Source organism: Equus asinus, chromosome 9 (assembly GCF_041296235.1).
Source record: "Equus asinus isolate D_3611 breed Donkey chromosome 9, EquAss-T2T_v2, whole genome shotgun sequence".
NCBI lineage: Eukaryota > Metazoa > Chordata > Mammalia > Perissodactyla > Equidae > Equus > Equus asinus.
In genome coordinates, this window is record NC_091798.1 from 12,596,254 (window position 1) to 12,621,064 (window position 24,811).

The 24,811-nt window shown below is 34.4% G+C and overlaps 1 protein-coding gene across 9 annotated transcripts in view; it reads right to left on the bottom strand.

The window, feature by feature from the left end:
• The window catches only part of RANBP17 (RAN binding protein 17), a 335,940-nt gene that overhangs the window by 204,529 nt on the left and 106,600 nt on the right, over nt 1-24,811 (bottom strand). The gene's annotated exons all lie outside the window — the stretch shown is intronic.

The following is a 24,811-nucleotide window of genomic DNA, read 5'->3' on the forward strand; positions in this document are numbered from 1 at the left end:
GAACATAATGTGCCTTTATTAGCAGTATAAAATACAGCCAGCTTATTCCAATTGAAAAAACAGGCTATTTATTTTTATAATTGCTTAATTTTTATTGTAAAAATAATGTAAAATGGTAAAAAGAAAACCTGCAACAAATACTAGCATTTATTTACAATTAAAGAAATATACTTAAAAACTTAATTATGGTGAACACTGATAGGCTGTATTTGTGAAAAATGTATTAATGTAATAATCCAAGAAAATAATTAGATAAAATCATTACTTTAGGAAAATAAAAGCCTAGATTCTAGTTTTCTCCATAACACTTATTTATTATTATTAGCTATCAGACCTTGGGCAAGTCACTTACTCTCACAGGGCCCTAACTATTAAAATAGGGTTAAAAAATTTTTAACTGCCTCAAAATAGTAGATGATTTGTCAAGATCCTTTCTAGTTCTAAACTTTACAATGCTATTATACTGTATAAATAAAAAATAAAAAGTGAAAGTAAAATATCCTAAAATGTGATATTCTGTCTAGGTTCATAAATGTTTATTTCCATATCTAGAAAAAAATACAAATGATAAATTACAAAAAAATCCCTAGAATTTCCAAATCAAAATAAAAAATATTTTCCACAGCTTAAAAACCACAGCCCCAAGACCTGTGCCCCTCTGACATATTTTTTTCATTGACGCTGTAATAGATGATTTAATTTCCCATCAGCAAAAGTATATAGATAGACATACAAGACACAAGTAAAAGCACAATAAAATAAACCAGTCGGTAGGTCCATTTTTAATTAGCAGTGGTTAAAATGCCTCAAGGACCTCAACAAGAATATTAAACCTTTGAATGAGAAGGGTTTAATACTAAATTGATATTGCTACCAAAGCCCTCCACTACTTTTAGCACTGATGTTACTTTTATGTGCATATACATTTTTTATATGTATGAACATATACAACATTTAAATACTGTAACAATGTAAGGTCTAACCACAATCATTGTGTTAATTTTTGGATATATTGAAAAAATTGATATATTTAAAATGAAGTAACTTTTTAAAAAATCAAAGCTTCAAGGTTTATAAATGGGCTTCTATGTCTTCTAACAAACAGCTCCACCCCAGAATACCTTAGTGTTCCTAATTATTTGAAATGGCAATTGCTCCAACTTGACAACTGTGTTCAAAATGCTATATTCAAGAAGGTATGCATATGAAAATAAAATTCTCTAAAGTCAAAGAGGAACTAAGAAATGATAGCATAAGATTTAAAACAGCAACTTTACATGTGTTTGGCAGTATTCATAGCATACTGTGAAACTAAATATGAAAGAAAACAATGTAAAAATCCTTGGACTTTCATCTATATAATCAAGTTAAGTGTAAAGAAGTAAAAAAATGGTTATTTTTAAATTAGTTTCTTCTTTTTAAATATACAATACTCTTTATTGTTAATATCATATAGCCAATTAATTATCCCAGAATTCTTACATTGATTTTTGCCAAATTCTTTTTTTCTTTCTACTTTTTCTCCCCAATCCCCCCAGTACATAGTTGTATATTTTTTAGTTGTAGGTCCTTTTAGTTGTGGCATGTGGGACGCCGCCTCAACGTGGCCTGATGAGCAGTGCCATGTCGTCCCCAGGGATCCGAACCAGTGAAACCCTGGGCCACCAAAGCAGAGCGCGTGAACTTAACCACTCAGCCAGGGGGCCAGCCTCTAATGTTTCTTTTAACAAGAAATAATACTGGAAAATATAGAAAAGTAAAAGAAAATTTAAAAATACTGTCATGAGAGACAAAGAGAATGAATATTTTGGTTCATTTCCTTTATGGTTCTTTTGTTCCTCCTCTTTTCATATATAGCTGAGTACTTAATATTGTATACCATTTTCTATCAACATCATAAAAGAAGCATTTTTTCAAGTGATTTCAGATTTCATACTGATAGATTTCTGTTTATATAAATTTACTACCTACAAATACCAAAGCAATGAGGATTGATAATTTCCTAATAATAGATTTCTAGACATAGCATTACTAGAACAAAGGGCATGCACATTTTTATGGCACTGAACATATACTGCAAATAGCTTAACAGAAATATTGGATTAGTATGTGGTTTTTTAACAGTGTGGAATAAAAGAACCAGAGAAACGCATATCAAATAACTATTTAGTTAACCAGTATTTATTTAACACAAGAATGGGTATGAAGGACTTCACTTAGCCAAACAGGCAAATAGCAATCTAAATCAAGCAAGCTAGAAATACTTCTGTGAGAGGACTTACAAAGTCAGCCCTCACCCCTTGGTAGTATATCAAGTATACAGAACTTTTGGATGAGTGCTTCTTAAAGTGTAGTTCAGGGATCACCTACATCAACATTACTAGGAGTACTTATCAAAATACACATTTCTAGGTCCTGATCCAGATCAACTGTACCAGGATCTCTGAGGAGGACAGGAACCTGCATTTAACAAACTCCTCCCCACAGGATTCTTCTGTGTACCACAAGGTGTACAAAAGAGGAACGTGTCCAGAAATATCACAGTGAGAATTTGGGGCTACAGGAAAGCTTTTGGGACTTAACTAAAATTGCTTTTTTTTTTTCCCTTTTGGTTAGCAATTCACTTTTCAATTTTTTAGAAACCACTGTATAACAAATAGGAAAACAGAGAAATCTTATTCTTTTTAGTTAAGCTAGAAAAAGATAAATTATCCCTTTCCAATAGGAAAAGTAGTAATGTTGATAACGTAACTTGAGATACATCTTAATTTCCACAATCAGATGATATGTCTCAGGTGGAAATTAAAATCCTAAACATGACTCATCTATAGATCTAGTCTGAATTCTGTCTTCAGCAGTTTTCATCTGTGAAAACTTTTGGCATGTTATAACTATGACATCAAAACCCTCCGGAAGAGAAAAGAATCCTTTCCTCATACGTACTCACCTAGTTAGTGGTTAAATGCTGCTGTGTAGCAGAGTATGAATGAAATAAATTCCCAATTTCAAAAGGCAAAAATAACCAATCTCATGAAAATTACTTTTGCTTCCTTTGAATTCCTTTCAGGCATTATTACAATCACTCTATCCAACTCATATTTCCATAAACAATTTTTCCACTCTTCCTATCTTTTATTTCATTGACATCACTGCCTACTAGTGTCCTTATCTTTTCATTCATTGCCTTATTTGGGGGGAAAATAACTTCAACTAACATTTATATTTAGTAACAATGAGAAAGAAGAGGGTCCTTCCAATATGCTCTCTCCAGTCCTTTTGATGTAGAAAGATTATCCTTTATCTAAGAGCTTTTTTTTTTCATTATTTGAGGGGCTGTGGAGGGTAAGTGAAAGTATACAGAGCCAGAGATAAGCATTGTTAACATTTTAATATATTTTCTTCCAATCTTTTTTGGTGAATTTTAAAACTATTTATATATTTATAATTTGTTGTCTTTATAAAAGGTGTAACATTATATCAAAAGCATCATACCATGTCAATAAAATTTTTCATAAAAGAAAAAAGTATAGTATGATACAGTGGTTATACCTAGAAAGAGGGAGTACAAATAGCAAAAAACAAAAACTCACATTCAGACTAAACAAATTCCATTGTCTGCCCAATAATTTATCATACGCCTGTATCATAACTAAATCACTCTTCTACTATTTTGAATATCACTGGGATGAATACCTTGGTACACAAAGCTTTGCTTGCATTTCAAATTATTTCCTCAGGCTACACTTTCACACATGAAACACTGGGTCAAGAGATGTGAACATTTTTAAGGACCTTGATATTATAATTATATTTTATATGTTTTTGTTTTTCTGAAGCAAAACATGAAGGAAAAGTGGGCTATAAAATAAGCTGAAGAACTGAAGATAACAATATTATTACTTTGAAAACCAAAATTTCACAAACTCATTTTCAATTTAATACCTAGAGAATCTATTCTAATTGGCAATTTATAATAAAAATGCTAAATGCGAAAATACGTAGTTGAGTCATAAATTTCAAGGTCTTAAAGAAAAGACATGCCTATAACAAATTACAGAAACATTTCACCTTTAACACATAAATTCCCCACATAAGATCATAAAAATCTTTGTTTATGACAATAGACCGTTTATATGTATTTCTTTCTCCAAAATAATGTCTGCTTGACTTCCTGAAATTGGCTGATTTAACTATGAAAATTTATTGGAAAGCAGACATTTTAATATATTCCAGAACTAACTCTTATTTCACTGAGGATTCTTACTGTATTTATAGGACTTCAATAGCTATCAGCCATAAAGGCTACACTACTACTCCAAATATTATTTATATTTTTCCAAAATTTTCCATGTGGAAATTCTTACATGTTTTCTGACATAAGAAGACCTAGATTTTTTAAGTTTAAATTATAGGCATCCTGTCCTTTGAAGGTGAATCCAATAGAGACATGGTCAAAAAGTAAAAACTGAATTTAATGAATTAATGATTTATAAAAAGAGAACTAAATATAGCTTGCTGATAATGTTAGGTTGATTAAAATGTATAGCTTTGAATGATTCCATAGATACCTTAATAGACAGATTTCCATAACTGTTTTAGATAATAAGTATTAGAGAATATTTAAGGGAAGACGACAAATAGGCCAATACCACTCATCTCACACATACACGACTTTAAGATATGAGTGTACATAATGTGAGGTTTATCTGTATTTCTTGTCATAGAATCTGGTCTATTTTTAATCATCTTTCTGCCAACGTAGAAAGATAACACCAACTCTCCAGCTATTCAGAATCATATGGCTCTTACAATTGTATAAAGATCCATGATTGGAAATCCTAGATCTATTCATATACAACTTAGCAATGATAACCTACCCTTACCTATAAATCAAAATTTCCAGGAGTCTGAGAATCTGTAGTTTTTACAAGTACCCTAGACTTCTTTACAATCAGGCGAACACGAGATGCACTACATTAGAATTCTCTCCCATTTCTCTTTCCTTGCTATCCTACATAATAGAATCATCTCTAATTTCTACTCGAAACACTTTCCTTTCTACATCCAAACCCAATTAGAAAAACAAGTGAACATACTAGGAAGAATTCTGGGTTCCAAATTGAGTCTATAGCTCTGTGACCTTAGTCATGCATTCCCATGGAGTGGGGATGGGGAGGTACTTCTTTATCTATAAAAGTAAGTGGTTGGTCTAGATAGCATTTCTCAAACTACATTTTGTAAAAGCTAAGTAGGCATTCCTCATAGAAAAGGTTTCTATAGTTAAGTAATTTTGATAAATCCTAAGGATTATTTAAGGCAGGGTCTTCTTAAAATCTTTAATATAACAATATGCATTAATTTCCAGGAGAGAAATATAGTATGTGGGCTTTTCCAAATGTATATGGCAAAAATCTTTTTGCTTTTTAAGTACTATTAAATTGTTAAATTGTTTTCAGGAGCCTTGTGATCTGCAGAAAACAGCTAAAAGTGCTCATTTAAATTATATCTGCAGCCTCTTCTAAGTCTCTAACATTTTATAACTCTAAAAACACTGTGTACTGGTTAAATTGAAGTAGAAAAGTGACAGCCACGTTGTTGTTATCATTGTCATCATCATGACCATTATCAGAGCAGTTAACATTTATTGAGCACTATGTGTTAGACACTGTGCCAAGTATTTCATATGCACTCTCATTTAATCTTAAAACTATCCTAAGAGGTAGGTACTCTTTATTCTCATTTTCCAGATTTAATGGCTTAGAGAGACTCCACATTTGCCAAAACCCACAAGGCTAATAAGAGAGAGAACTGGGAATTAAATCCGAACACTCTGATTCTAGAAACAGAAAAAATATGTGACTTCTGACCAATTCTTGCTACAGTGTCTGAAGTACTTTTCTTAAAAATATTAATTCTAGAAAGCTAATGAGTCTATATATAGATCACCAGCTACATAATACACATAAAATGCCAAGAACATAAAATGCCAAGAATAAGGAAGAATCATAACAGCTGAGAATTATGTTCAAGGTATTAGTTCAGATTGCAGCTTTCTTAAAAAAAAAAAAAAAGGATTTGCATTTCCCTGATGACCAGCAATGATGAACATCTTTTCATGTGCCTATTGGCCATCTATACATCATCTTTGGAGAAATGTCTGTTCATGTCTCCTGCCCATTTTTTGATCGGGTTGTTTAATTTTTTGTTGTTGAGTTGTGTGAGTTCTTTATATATTATGGATATTAAGCCTTTGTCAGATGTATTACTTGCAAATATTTTTTCCCAGTTAGTGGGTTGTTTTTTTGTTTCAATCCTGTTTTCCCTTGCCTTGAAGAAGCTCTTTAGTCTGATGAAGTCCCATTCGTTTATTCTTTCTATTGTTTCCTTTGTCTGAGAAGACATGGTGTCCGAAAAGATCCTTTTAATACTGATGTCAAAGAGTGTACTGCCGCTTTTCGGAGGCGGGTGAACTGCGGGTGCTCCAAGTCTGGTTTGGCCTCAGTAGCCCCAGGGTGGACCGTCCTCTGCTGGATCTCAGAGCAGCTGAGGAGACTCTCTGGAATGTAGTCCTCGAAGAACTATGCCACACAGTATCGGGCAGAGGGCAGAGATGGTCCTGTGATGTCAACCTCGTTGTGTTTAAGGGGGCCGGCTGGGATCCTGCTCCCTACCAGGCGGGTGCCCTCGCCTTCGCTGTGCCCGGGCGGCCTTCCCTTTCTTCTAATCCCCGCTCTGGCCACCCTAGCCAGGCCACTGGGCAGTTTAGCCTAGACTTGTGACTCGAAGACTCGTGCCCTCTTGAGGTCTCGAGGACAAATGAAAAGAGCTATTTATGTAGATTTTCTGCAATTTTTTCTTGCTATTCATTAGTAATAAGGCCTTAGCTTGATGGGGGGCGGGGGGGGGGGTGGTGGTGCTGGACACAGTTTGAGAACTTGTGAAAAATGCACTGACTTATAAAGTTGGCTTATTTACATGGAGTCTTTATGCAAACTCCTTCTGTGGCACTTCAGTTACTTAGGAAACTACGAGCTCCCTATCCCAAAAGGGACTAGTTGTGACAGAACCTTTCTTACCTTGTAAGTCATGCTAAGGAAAGATGTAAAACCCTCTCATAAGCAGTGGGATTCACAAGCAGTTTAGGAACTAGACGAACTATGGTGAGACACTTCTGCATCTTTTCTCTCCAGGATTTCAAAACGCATTAACTCAGGACAAACAAAGTCATGCCAAATGTTGACCTGGTCAGATGTCTGTTTTGGGAAAATTTATCACAGCTTTTAACTTCCAGTCTTTTATCCTTTTGCGGTCATCTATATTATGCCATCAAATTTAAATTTACTTTAAAAGCATTCCTTAAATAACTAGCAGGTTCTTAAGAGTACAGGGAAGGCATAAAGAAATTTGAGAATACAGCTACAGACCACATGCAGCCCATAAGCAAGCCAGGGGAACAGGAGCATTGTGAATTTCATGCAAGGGTGTGAAATTTGCCATGGATCTTTGAAAAAAATAAAGCATCTGGATCAGGTATAAACACTTGGGGAGGGTCGGGGTCTTTGCAAGGGAAGGAGACTCTTCAATAACGTGTCACTTTGGGGAATGTTGGGGGAAAAAATGGGTGATAAAAAAAAGAAGAAAAAAAAAAGAGTGTACTGCCTACATCTTCTTCTAGAAGCCTTATGGTTTCAGGTCTCAGCTTTAGGTCTTTGATCCATTTTGAGTTTATTTTGGCGAATGGTGAAAAAGAATGGCCAATTTTCATTCTTTTACATGTGGCTTTCCAGTTTTCCCAGCACCATTTGTTGAAAAGACTTTCTTTTCTCCATTGTATGCCCTCAGCTCCTTTGTCGAAGATTAGCTGTCCATAGATGTGTGGTTTTAATTCTGGGCTTTCAAGTCTGTTCCATTGATCTGTGCACCTGTTTTTGTACCAGTACCATGCTGTTTCGATTACTGTAGCTTTGTAGTATGTTTTGAAGTCAAGGATTGTGATGCCTCCAGCTGTGTTCTTTTTTCTCAGGATTGCTTTAGCAATTCGGGGTCTTTTGTTGCCCCATATGAATTTTAGAATTCTTTGTTCTATTTCTGTAAAGAATGTCATTGGGATTCTGATTGGGATGGTGTTGAATCTGTAGATTGCTTTAGGTAGTATGGACATTTTAACTATGCTTATTCTTCTAATCCATGTGCATGGAATGTCTTTCCATCTCTTTATGTCATCATCCATTTCTTTCAGAAAAGCCTTGCAATTTTCATTGTATAGGTCTTTCACATCCTTGGTTAAATTCATCCCGAGGTATTTTATTCTTTTTGTTGCGATTGTGAATTGCATTGTGTTTTTGAGTTCTTTTTCTGTTAGTTCGTTATTGGAGTATAGAAATGCTACTGATTTATGTAAATTGATTTTATACCCTGCAACTTTGCTGTAGTTGTTGATTACTTCTAAAAGTTTTCCAATAGATTCTTTGGGGTTTAGTATATACATACAATGGAATACTACTCAGTGGTAAAAAAGAACAAAATCATCCCATTTGCAACAACATGGATGGACCTTGAGGGAATTATGTTAAGTGAAATAAGCCAGTTAGAGAAGGATAATCTCTGTATGACTCCACTCATATGAGGAATTTAAAAATGTGGACAAAGAGAACAGATTAGTGGCTACCAGGGGAAAGGTGGGGTGGGGGTGGGCACAAAGGGTGAAGGGTTGCACCTACAACATGACTGACAGACAATAATGTACAAGTGAAATTTCACAAGATTGTAACCTATCATTAACTCAATAAAAAAATTTTTTAAAAAAAAAAGGAAAATCACAGCCGGCTCACAGGCACAGCAGTTAAGTTCACACGTTCTAGTTCGGCGGCCCAGGGTTCGCCCGTTCGGATCCCCGGTGTGCACATGGCACCACTTGGCATGCCATGCTGTGGTATGTGTCCTACATATAAAGGAGAGGAAGATGGGCACGGATGTTAGCTCAAGGCTAGTCTTCCTCAGCAAAAAGAGGAGGATTGGCAGCAGATGTTAGCTCAGGGCTAATCTTCCTCAAAAAAAAAAAAAATCAATGTAATAAGAGAAATTTGATTTAAAAACAATTTTATCCTTAAAAAAATGTTCATTTTAGCATTACTTAAAAATGTTAAAAAACAGAGCTAAGTTTAGGATAACTCATAGTTTATTATATATGTACCTGGAATAACTACATACATTTTAGTTCTTGGGAGAGGAGAACATAGATCTTATTGACTTGTACATTACCCTCAAGTATTTTAGCACAATGTTTAACATATGCTGGATAAGTGATCATTTGTTTCCCTTTCCTTCCCTAGAATGTACGCTTAAATAAAAGCAAGAAAGTAGCAGGCATTCAGGTAGGGAGGAGTTAAAAAAAAAAAGCAAATCAAGCCCCTTAAAATGATTTAAACAAAGAGAGCATCTGTCTTCAAGCAAGTAATTCAGTGTTTCTAAAACTTTAGTGAGCATCAGAATCATCTGAAAAGCTTATTGCAACACAAATTGCTGGGCCCACCCCCATAGTTTCAGATTCAGCAGGTCAGGTACAGCAGGGCCCAAGAATTTGCATTTCTAGCAAGATTCCGGGTGGACTAATGCTGCTGATTTGGGGCCTCAGTTTGATACGACTGCTGTAATTCCATATTTCTAGCCTTTAAAGTCCTATCCTCTTCTGATGAACATAAAAATCTTACCTCCTTTCCTCCATTCTGACATTCTCTCCCACTCTCCTACACTCTCCATGGAAACAAAATTCACCCATTTTCAACTCCTCAGACTTACTGTTTAAACTGCTCTTTTGGGTTTTGTAAGTAGGTGAAAGGTAGTATTCCTATTCTTCATGTAAGATAGAGAGATACACAACGCTTCCGAGTTCGTAACTAACTTTCACACGTATTCAGGTAGCATTCATAATTCTAATAAGCAGGCTGGGCAGTGCTTATGTTTTAAGGTAGTACTAGTATTCATATCTTGATAAATTGTTAAATGCTTCCCCTGCTCTCTTCTCTTATGGTTATCCATTTTTTCCTATTTGAATTGTTTATCTGATTTTTTTGACAAAAGATACAACATAACTGATGAAAGGATGTTGGCATAATATACTGGTACAATTCATTACCAAAAGAGCAATGAATATTACGATTTTTATTTTACTGACAAGGAAAACAGAGTTGGTTAGGTTTAGTGTCACAGATCTCATTAATGACCAGAACACTGCATAACTACAATCTCAAAAAAAGACAGTAGAGAAGGAGCAAAAGAAGAGAAAGGGAGGAAACACAAATCCAACATAAGCATCCAAAGCAAAAGAGGATAGAAAAATAGATTTTGAACAAAGTACAGATTTGATTAGGTCACAAGTCACACTTCGGTCTTTTTCTAGAAGGGCTTTAGAATCAGACTGTCTAGTTTTAATTCGCTGTTCTGCCTGGCATTAGGAGAAAACGCAAACTTAGACTATCTGCCCATATTACAGTCATTGTAAATATTTGCCCCAAAGATGAACTGCTTCCAAATTCTCCACAAGAAAATCAGTCTGTAAATCAATCAGTTTCTAATATAGACCAGGAATTACATTAGATATTCTAAAGATTTGATTACATGAAGTTCTTTCAAGGAGAATTTTCCCATTACATCAAATTTACAGAGAGGAAATTTTTAAAAAATTTAGTTCTTATTTTATTGTTATCAATAACAGCAGCTTTCTTTTGAGTATCTACATTGCGTCAAATTCTATGCTATGTACTTGTCACATATCTTATTTAATCCTTACAATTCTCCATAAAAGGTACCTCTTCTGTTGATAGGTGAGGAAACTGATACTAAGAAAAGTTAATGGATTTGCCAAGGGTAGTAAAAGACAGCAGCAGGAGCACAGAGCAGGCTTGAGGTCTATTTGACTAAAAGCCCAAGCTGCCTCCCAGAACAGCACTGCATCTTTATTCTAAACAGATTTCTTAACCGGATTGTTTGATAGCTACCTTATTCGGGAGAAGAAAAAAAAATCACAAGCCAAGTTTCTAAAATACATAACCTCAATTTTTCCAACACTGCCCACCAGAAATAAGTAAGTTGACTACCTTTACAAGGTCTAACTTGGGTTGCTTTTTAAAAACTCAAAATAATCATCCTTATCTTATTATAACACATGACAGAGGTTATAGGCAGTTCTCATTAGGATGCTTCCTTAAACTCTAACTGCTAAACTTAAATGAGAGGCATTTGGTACAATCTGAAAAATATTCAGTTCAATTAAAAGTAATTGATGCATGCTGAAATAATTCTTCCCAAAGCTGCTGTAAAATCTTCAAAAAAATAAAGCTACTTAATAATTTTCATCTCCTACAGGCTAGAGAGAAGCATTATTGCATATTAAAAATTGGAGTGTAGTTTTCCCAGAGGTAAAAGAAAGTTATTAAAACAACCTATTTATTGTTGATATAACTATCCATTTGTGCCACACAAAAAGTAACAAATTTCAGTACATTAAAAGAAAAGCTAATTAAGGTATAATTAGTATTTTCTGTATTTTGATAATTAGAGGTTAGTTGGCTATTCCTTTTCAAATTTCTATTTGATGTACCCTGACAATGCCTTTAATGAGCAACTAACGCTATTGAATCCCTCATGGCAGAGGAGTTTAGTGACCACTACTACATTACTTTCATTTATCACTGCCTCTTTACCTATAAATTAATCTAGCCCTGTAGCTATGTTGATCTACTTTATATCAATTTCTTCATCCATATCAGCTGAATATGTATGGCATTAACCTCATTTGCTAGTTGAGAAAAGCAGAATTAAAATGAGATCTAATTTCTTGTGCACAGCACAATTTCAAAACTGCCTGCTAATTTCCACCACCTGTCAGTGTGAAGAGCCTTTACTTTCTTGTAATTAAATAAAACAGTATATTTTTTTTAGCAGCTCTGAAAAATGCTAATCTTTCAAAAGTGTTCAGTGATCATTAATCATTAGGACAGTAACAGAACCTTATTCAGAATGCTCAATTTATTCTTTGTTTAAGCTAAAAAAAATATTTTTTGGCCTTTTCACAGGAAAGAAAAAACTAAATGTACCAGATGGAATATACACATTAACTATTATAATCCACACTACTGAAGTTTCTATTTATCTGATTTACTGCTGCAAGGTGGTAAGAGGCTTAATATTATATAACCTAGAGGTAGCTAGTTTGATAAAATAAGCAGAACTATAATAAGCACCCAATATTCTCTGAAATCAGTAAGACTCTAATAAATGCACACTGCATCCATCTATGTGTAGTAGAACCTAAGTTTTATAAGACATAGAATACAGTATAATTGGAGAATAATTTTTGACAACACATTCAAACAAATTCATTCAATAAACTATCTACTATGCTACATACTAAATTGCCACCTAAAAGTATCATCTGAACAAAGGCAGTTATCATTCGACTTAGACAAACATAGTTAAGCACTTTTAATTGGGCTTTCCTAGATTTCCAAAATATATACAATATAGACAGTAGGAAAAATCTGAAAATCTTTTAAAAAACAAAAAGAAAACATTGCCTGTTATTTTAATATTAGAGATAGAAAATTAATATTTTACTGTAGTTCTTCTGTCTTTTGTCCAATACTTCAGTTTTTATTGTTTGTTTTACATCATAGTAATCATACTATTTTGTATAAGTTAATAGCCTACAATTCTGGCTTACCATTCATGTATATTTTTCAATCAGCCTACCTTGTTAATCTTTCTTCTTTAACAATAATTGTGTTATTAGATGAGAACACGAATTAGCAACAAATAGTATATCTTTGAGGGAGAAAAATACAAACACACACACATACACCTGAATATATTATTAAAATGTTTAACTACTTAGTACCAGGCTTGCTCTCAGGCTAAACATACCTATTCTTCAAATACTAATGTGCCTTGTGAATAATATCCTATGTTTACTTAATTAGACTTATCCCACCAAAAAAGCATAACATATTAGTATATAGTGATTAAGTAATTAATATAGAGGTCTTTTAAAGAATTATTAAATAAATGATTAAAAGTGAAATGATCCACAATTCCTCATTCAGTTTTACAGGAAACATTTGACTCTATAAGATCATTATCTTGAAGCCTAAAACTCTTCTGCAACTATTTCAACCATATCTTTTTACAAACTTATAGCTAAAATGACTTTCCTTATTCCAGCTGACCATCAAGTCATCATAATATACAGTAGGTGTTAAACATTCTGTGAAGCAAAAAAAAACAAAGATATGGGATGAATTATTTACAAACACTGAGTAGTTTCAAGGTTTCTGCAGAAGTAGAATGGATCCTATCTCAGCCTGATTCCCTTCAAGAGAGCTACTTAAAGCAATTATGAGCAGATAAAAGAAAATACTTTCAGGGATGTAGTAGGAGATTCTCTTTGATAACTACTTTGACACTAAATAATAATAAAGATAACTAATTTTAACACCATCAGAGGTTAATCAGTATCTAGTAGAAATTCAGTAGGAGATTTGCACATGCCTCTATCATTGAAATGTCAATGTTAGTGACATACTTTCACATGTGGGCTTCTTTTAAGCAACTCAATTTTTTTTTTTTTGAGGAAAATTAGCCCTGAGCTAACATCTGCCACCAATCCTCCTCTTTTTGCTGAGGAAGACTAGCCTTCAGCTAACATCCGTGCCCATCTTCCTCTACTTTATATGTAGGACACCTGCCACAGTATGGCTTGTCAAGCAGTTCCATGTCCACATCCGGGATCCAAACCAGTGAACCCCGGGCCGCTGAAGTGGAACGTCTGAACTTAACCACTGCGCCACCGGGCCAGCCCCTCAAATATTTTTAATACAGCAGATTCCACCCCAAGAATCTGGTAAGTAGGTTTCCCATCTCCAACTTCCAAAGTGGTACGCATTTGTCAGATTCTCTAAATCTTCAAGGACATCCATCATTATCCCAGAAGCAAGAACTACCAAATAAATAGAGACATCATGTATATATATACACCATGAACTGCAGACATAATTTAAACTATGAAAAATCTTCCTCAGGGAAACAACTGTAAACTGTATGCTTCACCTTTTGATTTTGGGGGGAAGATGGCCTTATGCACGATTTCCACAAGAACTAATGACTATTAAGAAAACCTACAGACCAATGAGGGAGAAAAGGAATTTTTGAGTTGTAAAATTTAAAAACTAAAACCTCTTTAAATTGAGAATGTTCTTTAGTGTTGAAAATTCTTTAAAGATACATTTTAATCACATACCACATGATATTTCATTTATTATTCTTATCACAACAATTATTTCAAATGTTAGAAGATACGTTGGGATAAACAGACGTGAAACAGAAATCTTACGAATCGCCACCTGAAGAAATTATTACCTTTCACCTTATTTTTAAAAAATTAATCAAGAAAACAATCCAAAAAGTGCCATTCATAATCTATGAATACATATGAGGTTTACTTTGTGCATTTTGTCCACAGACATTAAATTTTATAAATGCTTTAGAATTCATAGTCATTAAAAATAAATGTCAAAAATGAGAAGAAAACATAAAAAATATTCTGTGGGTAAGCATGTACTTTAGCAAGCAATCACAAAGAATCATTATCTTTGTATTCTTTGACGGTCTAACATAGTGCTCGACACAAGGGAGACAGTAAGTGTTTAATAAATGTATGTATAAATAATTACATAATTACATATAATTCACATAAGATTGGATGCCAAACAATGGTATATTTGATTTGGTGTGATAAATAATAAGAGTCAGTTTAAAATAAGATTTAAGCCCATATTTTTCCAATTTAAAGCCTGTATTTCTCCAACTTACATTGTAATTTCAATTATTAATGACTGCTAAGATTTTAACTTTAGGGTTTTATGGTCCAAACCTCCTTGTCTAGTACTTAATGCTCTTGAATCAACACTGAAACGCACTTAGGGAGTTAATACTTGAAAGTGTAACTTGGCAAATCCATTTACAAAGCAAAAACATTTTAAAATAAAACAATTAGGCCTCTAGTCTGCTTTGCTCAACTTTATGTTAAGCAGGAACATAGAATGTGGGTTTTTTAAATAGTTAATATACATTCTCACGTAAGATGAATTATGCGAAAACAGGTGTAGAGAAATTATCTTTTTAAAAAAAGGCCTATCTGAATTCTGACATATTATATTTATTATATAAGGTATTTGATGTATTATATGACAATTGAAAGAACAAATCCTTGAACAATAAAACAATCTGGCAATATAAGCATTAACTTGGACTATAAGCACTAACTGTTCTCCAAGAGAGAAAACCTAACTAGCTCTAATAACACTCTATTACAGAGACAGATTAAAATATAGTTACAGAGTAAACGTGAAAGCAGTCCAGAATTAAAGTTTGAAAAGTTTTAAAACACTTAGAGAAAATCCCAAAAGTCATTGATTGTATTCTCTAACACTCAAACCTCAAAAGATAATCTTAAGTCTTGAAGGTACTTTTTCCCTATAATCTGCATGATGTACTTGTTATACTAGAATATTTTTAAATGTTTACTGTTTAAAATGTTTTAAAGCTACCACTTATTTTTCACCCAAGTGGAAATTCTATGCACTAAACAGTTTTCTTAAAACCCTTTTCCCTAAAATTGTATTATCAAATACAAAGATATGTTTTGCCAACAACTGAAATATATCCAAGTACCTGGAAAAGCAGCAAGTACATTACTCCAACATTGGATTGCACTCATCGTTGCAGCAGTCCACTGAAGTCACTGTTAAAAAACATTTTTCTGTTTCATTACACAGTGCTTTCCTACTCAATTTACCAGTAACTGTTAGTAACATTGTATACAGGAGGACCTAACAACTGTAGGGAGAGAATGCCATCTGCTGCTTCATGTGTGTACTCAACAGGCTTCAGAGAAAAACTGGATTAACAGGTAGAGTGATTATATAAAAACAATTTAGAAATCCATATACAAAGATGATGCTTGAAAATTGAAATATTTCCATTTCCATTTTGGATAACTTGAAAATACATCAATGGGCACTTATTGTCTTAATGCAAATTCCAAGCTATACCCCGGAATTACAAGGAAACATATGCTTAAATAGCACTAGTTCATGATGCTTATAAACAAGGCTTTTACTCAGGTATGAAGAGCCAGAGGGTCAAAAGGATCACTTGCCTTAACAAAGTTATTTCCCATTTATGAGTGATTACAATATCCTATTTATAAACATGTTACTTATACATAAGGCAACCATATAATAAATTATCCAAACAGGGACACTTTTGAGAATGAAAGGTGGAGCAATTAACTATCAATGATGCCAGGAAAACAAGTGTGAACTAGGACTATTCCAGGCAAATCTGGATGTATGGTCATCCTATTTAAATATTACTATGCTACCTTCACTCCCTCTGGCTTATAACCTTTCCAACGCCTTCAGAACCTTACTGTAAAGCAATTTGGAAATTTTAAGAAATAGCTAGACTCAGGAGGATACAGGCAAAAAAAAAAAAAAAAACCTGGAAAACTAACATTGGAGTGCACTCCCAGACCTAAGGTGCTTGTGTAGCTACCTCATCAAAGCCTGATTTTTTATTTCCTTCACTTTGTTATACCATTTGAAACTCCTTGGCACGAATAAATATCTTCCTTAGAAAAGGCAAATCCTTTCTAGAATTCATTCATACATTAATCAGAATGCTTTCTTTTCAACATCTGGCAGATGCTAGGTATTTGGGAAGAAAGCAAATTTCTAAGGTAAGGTATGTGCGTGTGTGTTGCTGTGTGTAGTGTGCTGACTGAGAAGAGAGGTACAGATCATTTTGGGGATACAACCCCTCTGGTGCCAACTGACTGGATAGGATGTCAAAACTGGGAGAGAAAGTCTTCAAGACTAACTTCCCTATTTCGAATTTTAAACACTAAGAGGGAAAGGGAACTTGCTTGCTCCTAGTTTAGGAGGGCAAAATTTAGACAACTTCTATCAACACTATGGCTTATCAGTCATTGAGCAAATAGCTCTTTGTGGATCTATTTTTAAAGGAAAAGACACTCCAAGATCTAAACAACTACATTTTAACTAATCTTTGGAATTTCACTTATTGGTGAGATTTTGTAACCAACCAAAGTAAAACTGATGTTTATAGTAGGGTTGGCTTGAATAAATAAAGGGATTTAAGAACAAAGTTCAAAACTTCCAACCTTTGGTAAATATTCAGAGGCCAAGATGTATACATACATATGTATGTATGTATGTGTGTGTGAGAGTGTATGTGTGTTTAGAAAGGGTTCTCCCTTATCCAATTTTAAAATTTAAAATCCAATTTTAATTGGATTAAAAATTAAAATGGACTTTTCCTAATAAATGAATGAACATCAAATTAAAAAAATGTAATATTTAAAACTATACTCAGTTAATAAACTGAGACAATTTATAATTATGGTAAATGGTGGCAGCTACCATATAATGAGATAAAAGACAGTACTGTAATATTTACCAGAGAACAACTGATGGATACAAAAAAAAGAAAAAATATTCCAAAAATCCTGATATACCTTTAAGAAAGATTCTATTATATTTAGAAGAATTTTAATGTTTTAAATTGTGTCCTAATATTTTAAGTGGGTGATGTACATATATAGTTTAACTATTAGCCACACTTTTGATCAGTACATTTTATTCCAAGAGCGTGCTGGATTATTCTAACTATACTGTTACTGAACTCCCAAACAGATTATTTATGTATCTCAGGAACAATCCATGTGGTTGGTCAACAAACTGGTCAGTCTGTAGAGGCCTGAATTTGCTATATCTTCCAGCCTAGACTTCTGGTGCTCTAGATAAAAGGTGGGCTGCATATGATGGCCAAATGTCTCCTTTCCCAGACTTCTCACTCTTAAAAAACACTTTTCCATACATCAATTACTCATTAATTCAACACACTTTTACTTAGAATTTACTATGTTAGGCTCTACAATGGTCACTGGGGATACTGCAAGCCCTAGCTATACTATCTATTTGGATTTCTTCCAATATGGAATCTTTGAGTCTTTGCGCATTCTGCTCCCACCTCCTAGAACATGCTTCCTGCTTTCCTTCCTTTCCCATGGCTTCTAATAATTCTTCTGGATTCCATTTAGGAATCCCCTCTCCCAGAAGCCTTCTTTGATCCCCATCATCTGGGCTAATACCCTGTCCTCTGTGCTCCTATGACACCACATGCTTACCAGTGTCACTGCATGTTTAAATAACATTGTAATTGTCCAAATTAATTTGCATTTCTATTAAAATTATATATATACGTCACTTAAAAAAATCCAGTAGTAATAACGAAAAGCTACCATCCTCTGACCCTCCTCCCCACATCTGATTCCAATACTCAGTACACCCACTTTCGACTCTTTTAGCTATTTCTTTTCATCCATTCTTCTAAATAACATGCTGATACCGCTATTTCTTGATTTTAAAATTTTAGACATTATCTTTTGACTCCCTAACATATTTATAACAATATATCTATTATTCAGAACTGAGCTACATAGTACTATGAATTTCCTTTCTTGTACATTTAGTTTGACTCATTTTTCATTTACCGAAGTTTTCTATCTGTTGCAAATTGATCCCCAAATTGTAAAACCCTTCAATTCCTCTCAACATGATCCAACACATCAGGTAATTTATCAGTTCCTTTAAACACACAAAAAAAGAAAAACTGATGACCTCCCACCTGTTCCAGCCTGAATTGGTTGCTCTCTATGCTTGAGGCACAGCTGTCATCCTAGAGCTTTCCTTTGCCCTCAAGCTGGAAATTTCCTTTACCCCACTCCTGTGGGGGACTCCCTGATTCTGAGATCCCATGCCTTCCTTCTTCTTTCTGGGTTTACTCTCTTAATTTGGTGGAACACAGCCTCCAGTAGCTTCCTGGTAAAGGATGTAAGGGAAGTTAGTTTGAGGCTTTGTCTGGCTGACAATGTTTTTTTGTTGTTTTTAAAGATTGACCTTGAGCTAACATCTGTTGCCAATCTTTTTCTTCTTCTTCTCCCCAAAGCCCCCCAGTACATAGCTGTATATTCTAGTTCCAAGTTCTTCTAGTTGTGCTATGTGGGACACCACCTCAGCATGGCTTGATGAGTGGCGATAGGTCTGCGCCCAGGAGCTGAACCAGTGAAACCCTGGGCTACCGAAGCGGAGTGTGTGAACCCTACCACTCAGCCACGGGGCCAGCCCCTGAAAATGTTTTCATTCTACCTTCATACTTGTTTGACTGGAAATAAAATTTTAAGTTGGGATTCATTTTTTCTCAAAACTGTGAGGGTATTGTTCCACTGTCTTTTATTTCTAGTGTCCCAACCGAGAAGGCCAATATAATTCTCATTCCTAATCCTTTGAATGTGACCAGTTTTCTCTCTCTGGAAGCTTTTAGGATCTTCTCTTTTTCCCTCCCTGGTGATGTGAATTTCCAGTGATGTGCCTTGATATGGATCTTCTTTTACTCACTTCACTGGACTCCTACATAGTCCTTTTCAATATAGAACCTCTTATCCTTCATTACAAGAAATTTTCTGGTATGTTTATTCATTTCTTCTCACTAGAACTCTTACTAATATCCACTGTTGGGCTTCCTGGATTGTCTAATTTTCTTATTTTTCTCTCCTATTGTCCATTTTTATCTTAACTTTCTGTACTACTTTCTGGGTGACCAATTGCTACTCTTTCAAATCTTCTCCTAAGATTTAGTTTCTGTTATCAAGTCTTAAAGAGTTCTTCTCTGAATTATCCTATTTATAGAATCCTGTTCTTGTTTCATGATTGTAATATTATTTTGTTTTTCTCCAATTTCTTATTTTCTGTGTGTTTTCCTCTCTGATTTTCATATGAGACTTTCTTCAAAAGGCTAGTGGCTGTCAACTGTCTGTTCACTTCCTAGAAAAAGTCACTCAAGACTGAATAGAAGCTCTTGGTTGAGAATAGGGCTTGTCATCCAGTAAACTTCACTGTAGGGTCATGAGGTATGCCGATTTTAAATTGGGGATCCCACATTATCTGTATCTGTAGCTCTCTTAATAAGTTTTGTTCTTTCAAAATCCAATCTGCTTTGGAGTTTCAAGCCCAGCTAACAGTATTATGATATCAAGAGTTGGGAAGTGTCTGGGAGTACTTCCAGTCCAGTGTCTCATTCTCATCCCCAGCTGTTCAAACTTCCAAAAAAAAAAAATCCTGTCTCCTGCAAGAACTGGGGAGAAGGAGTCTCTAGCTGTGTTGGGGTAGGCAGGGGCCATGGGACTCTAATCCTAATCCTAACACACATTTTAAATCAGTTCTCCTATTTTCAGCCACACCCTGAACCCTAGCCTTCAAAGGTATCTAGGCATCTCCAAGTTCTGAGCTTTTCTAGGGTCCTTAGTACAAATCACTGGCCACTTATTAGCTTCCTAATCATTGGCTTTCCCCACTGCAAGCATTTAAGGTTCAGTCTCTGAGGTACATTAAGATTAATACAACTCATATATCTGGTTGCTAGCTTCAAGTATTTCATTGTGTAGCATCTCTCTCACTTTTTTCCTTGTAAGTATATTTCTTTTTTATTCCTTTACTGTCATTATTCTAAGGTTTCAAGGTGCGAAGAGGATAAATATGAATATTCAAACTGCTTTGTTTAACTAGAGTGCCTATGTTTTATAGATTATTAAAAATTTAAAATATAGGAAAAGGAATAAAATATAATAATAATAAACACTCATGTAAACTCACCATGCAGACTAAGAAATAAAACATTACAGATACAGCTGAAGTCTCTTGGGCCGCCTTCCATAATCCCATGCTTCTGCTCAACCAGAGATAACCATTATCCTGAATCTAGTGTTTACCAATCCCATAGATATCTTTATATTTTTACTATATATAGAATTCATGAACATATAATATTCTTAACATTTCATATATAGGCATCATATTTTATATGCCCTTCCACAAGTTTTTTCATATGATAACATGGAGGCTTTTTTTGGATTTATCAAAAAATGAATGTAGTTTAAATGAACGTAGTTTAGATCATTCGTTTTCATTGCTGTACAGAATTCCATTGTGTGACTATACAAAAATTTACTTATCCATTCTCGATAGACAAGTTTCCTTTTATTTTCATAATTACACATCTATGAGTAATCTTTTGTAAAAAAATTTTTATTGATGTATAACATACATAAAGTGCATAAGTCATAATTATGAACTCAGTGAATTTTTACATATGAATACACTCATGTAATTCCCATCAAGATAAAAATATTTCCAGCTCCCCAGAACGCTCCCTTGCTCCCTTGTCCAGTTAACATACTCTCCCTCCCCAAAGGTAATCACCATTCTGACTTCTATTACCAAAAATTAGTTTTGACTCATTAAATTAAGTAGAATAATAAAGTATGTATACTTTGTGTCTAACTTTTTCCACTTCTCATCATATATCATAAATTCACTCAGATTTTTGCGTGTAGTATAATGTTTTTTGTCTTTTACTGCTGTGTAGTATCACATTGTGTGACTGTATATTATTTATCCATTCAACTGTTGATGGACACAGGTTTCCAGTTCTTGGATGTTATACATGAAGCTGCTATGAGCATTCTTATAGACATCACTTTGTGGATATATAAACTCATTTCTTCTGGGTAAACACTTAAGAGTGAGATTGATGAGTTACAGGATACGCTATGTTCAACTTTAGTAGCTATCACCAAATACTTTTCCAAACTAGTTACATCAATTTGCACCCCCAACAGCAATGTATGACAGTTTCATGTATTCCACACCATCACCAAGCCTTCATTTTATCAGTCTTTTTTCATTTTAGCCATTTTGGCAGGTGTGTAATGGCATTTTACTTGAGTTTTAGTTAATATTTCTCTGATGATTAACAATGTTAAGTATTTTTTATGTGATTATTGGCCACTTAGATATCTTCCTGTGATGTGCTTGTTTAAATATTTTCCCCATTTTAAAAGTGAGTTTTTGTCTTTTTTTAGTAATAGCTCAGACACTCAATACAATTCACACATTTAATGTGTACAATTCAATGGTTTTTAGTATATTCACAAACATTTGCAACCATCAGCACAATCAATTTTTAGAATATTTTCAACACCACAAAAAGGAACCTTTACTAGGCAACCAATAATCTACTTTCTGCTTCTATAGATTTGCCTATTCTGGAAATTTTATATAAATGGAATTAATTACACAATATTTGTTCTTTTGTAACTGGCTTCTTTCACTTAGCATGTTTTCAAGGATCATCCATGCTGTAGCATGTATCAATACTTCATTCCTTTTTATTACTGAATAACATTACATTTGTGACAGATTAATTTATTTATCCATTCTTCAGTTAATGGACATTTGGATTTTTTCTACTTTACGGCTATTAGGAATAACGCTTCTGTGAACAGTTGTGTAAAGTTTTCGTGTGAATGTGTGTTTTCCTTTCTTTTTATTATATACATAGGACTGGAATTTCTGGATCATATGGTAACTCTATTTTTAACTTTTCAAAGGACTGCCAGACCGTTTTCCAAACCAGCTGCACCATTTTACATTCCCACCAGCCAGTATGAAGGTCAAATTTCTCCATATCCTCACCAGTATTTGTTATTACCTGTCTTTATAATTATATCCATCCTAGGGGTATGACATGGTATTTCATTGTAGGAATGACATGAATTTCTCTGAACTATAGTGATTTAATTTCCCATGAAATATAACGATGTTAAATATCTTTTAATGTGCTTACTGGCCATTTGTGTGTCTTCTTTGGACAAATGTCTATTCAAATCCATTGTCCATCTTTAAAGATTTAGATTTTCTTTTTCCTTTTTCTCCCCAAAGCCCCCCAGTACATAGTTGTATAATCTTAGTTGTGAGTCCTTCTAGTTGTGGCATGTGGGATGCTGCCTCAGCATGGCTTAATGAGCACTGCCACATCCACGCCCAGGATCTGAACCAGCAAAACCCTGGGCCACCATAGCAGAGCGCGCGAACTTAACCACTGGACCACAGGGCATCTTTAAATTAGGTTATCTTTTATTATTGAGTTGTAAGACCTCTTTATTTCAGAGACAAATCCCTTATCAGACAAATTATTTGGACGTATTTTCTCCTTTCCTGTGGGTTGTGTTTTCACTTTCTTGATGGTGTCCTTTGAAGGACAAAAGTTTTTATTTATTTTTTTAAACATTGGCACCTGGGCTAACAACTGTTGCCAATCTTTTTTTTTTTTTTTTTTCCCTGCTTTATCTCCCCAAACCCCCTGTACACAGTTGTATGTCTTAGTTGCATGTCCTTCTAGTTGTGGGATGTGGGACGCCGCCTCAACATGGCCCCACGAGCGGTGCCATGTCCGCGCCCAGGATCCGAACCCTGGGCTGCCGCAGCAGAGCGCACGAACTTAACCACTCAACCACAGAGCCGGCCCCCAAAAGTTTTTAATTTTGATGAAGTCCAATTTATCTGTTTTTTTCTTTGGTTGCTTATGCTTTTGGTGTTGTCTAAGAAATCACTGCCCAATCCAAAGTAATCAAGATTTACTCCTATGTGTTTTTCTAAGAGTTTCATAGTTTTAACTCCTACATTTTTGTCTGATTCATTTTCAATTAATTTTTGTGTATGGCGAGTCCAGCTTCATTCTTTGCACGTGGATATCCAGCTGTCCCAGCACCATTTCTTGAAAAGACTACTCTTTCACCATTGTCAGAAATAAACTGACTGCAAATGTGAGGGTTTATACGTGGACTCTCAATTCTATTTCATTGACCTATATGTCTATCCTTATGACAGTAACCACACTGTCTTGATTGTTGTTGTTTTGTAGCAAGTTTTGAAATTGGGAAGGAGTGCTTTTCTTTTTCAAGATTGTTTTGGCTATTCTTGTTCCTCTGAATTTCCATATGAAGTTTAGGATAAGTGTGTCATTTTCTGCAAAGAAGACAGCTAAGATTCTGATAGAGATTGTCTTAAAGCTGTAGATCAACTTGGGAGTGTTGCCATCTTAACAATATTAAGTGTTCTGATTCATGACCATGGGCTATCTATCCATTTATTAGATTTTCTCTAATTTGTTCCAACAATGTCTTGTAGTTTTCAGTTTATAAGTTTTGCACTTCTTTTGTTAAATTTATTCCTAAGTACTTAACTATTTTTGATGCTATTGTAAACGGAAGGTTTTGTTCATTTCATTTGCAGGTTGTTTACTGCAAGTGTATGGAAATTCCATTGATTTTTTTATATTGATCTTCTATGCTGTAAACTTACTTATGTGTTTTATTAGTTCTAATAGCTTATTAGGGGAATCATAGGATTTTCTATATACGAAGTCATGTTATCTGTGAACAGAGATAGTTTTAACTTCCTCCCTTCCAATCTGGGTACCTTTTATTTCATTTTGTTGTCTAATTTCCCTGACCAGAACCTCTAGTGCAATGTTTAGTATAAGTAAAAAGACATCCTTGTCTTGCTCCTGATCGTAGGGGAAAGCATTTCTAAGTTGTTAGTTTCAGTGTAGTTGTGTTTTTTTAAGGCTTTTTTGCATCTGTATTCAGAAGAGATATTGGTGAGTAGTTTTCTTTTTTTCTAATGTACTCGTATGGATCTGGTATCAAGGTAAACCGGCCTCATAAAATGAGTTGGGAAGTGTCTCCTCCTCTTCTATTTTTTTTTGGAAGTACTTATGAAGAACTGGCATTAATTCTTTGAATGTTTAGAATTCACTAGGGAAGCTATCTGGG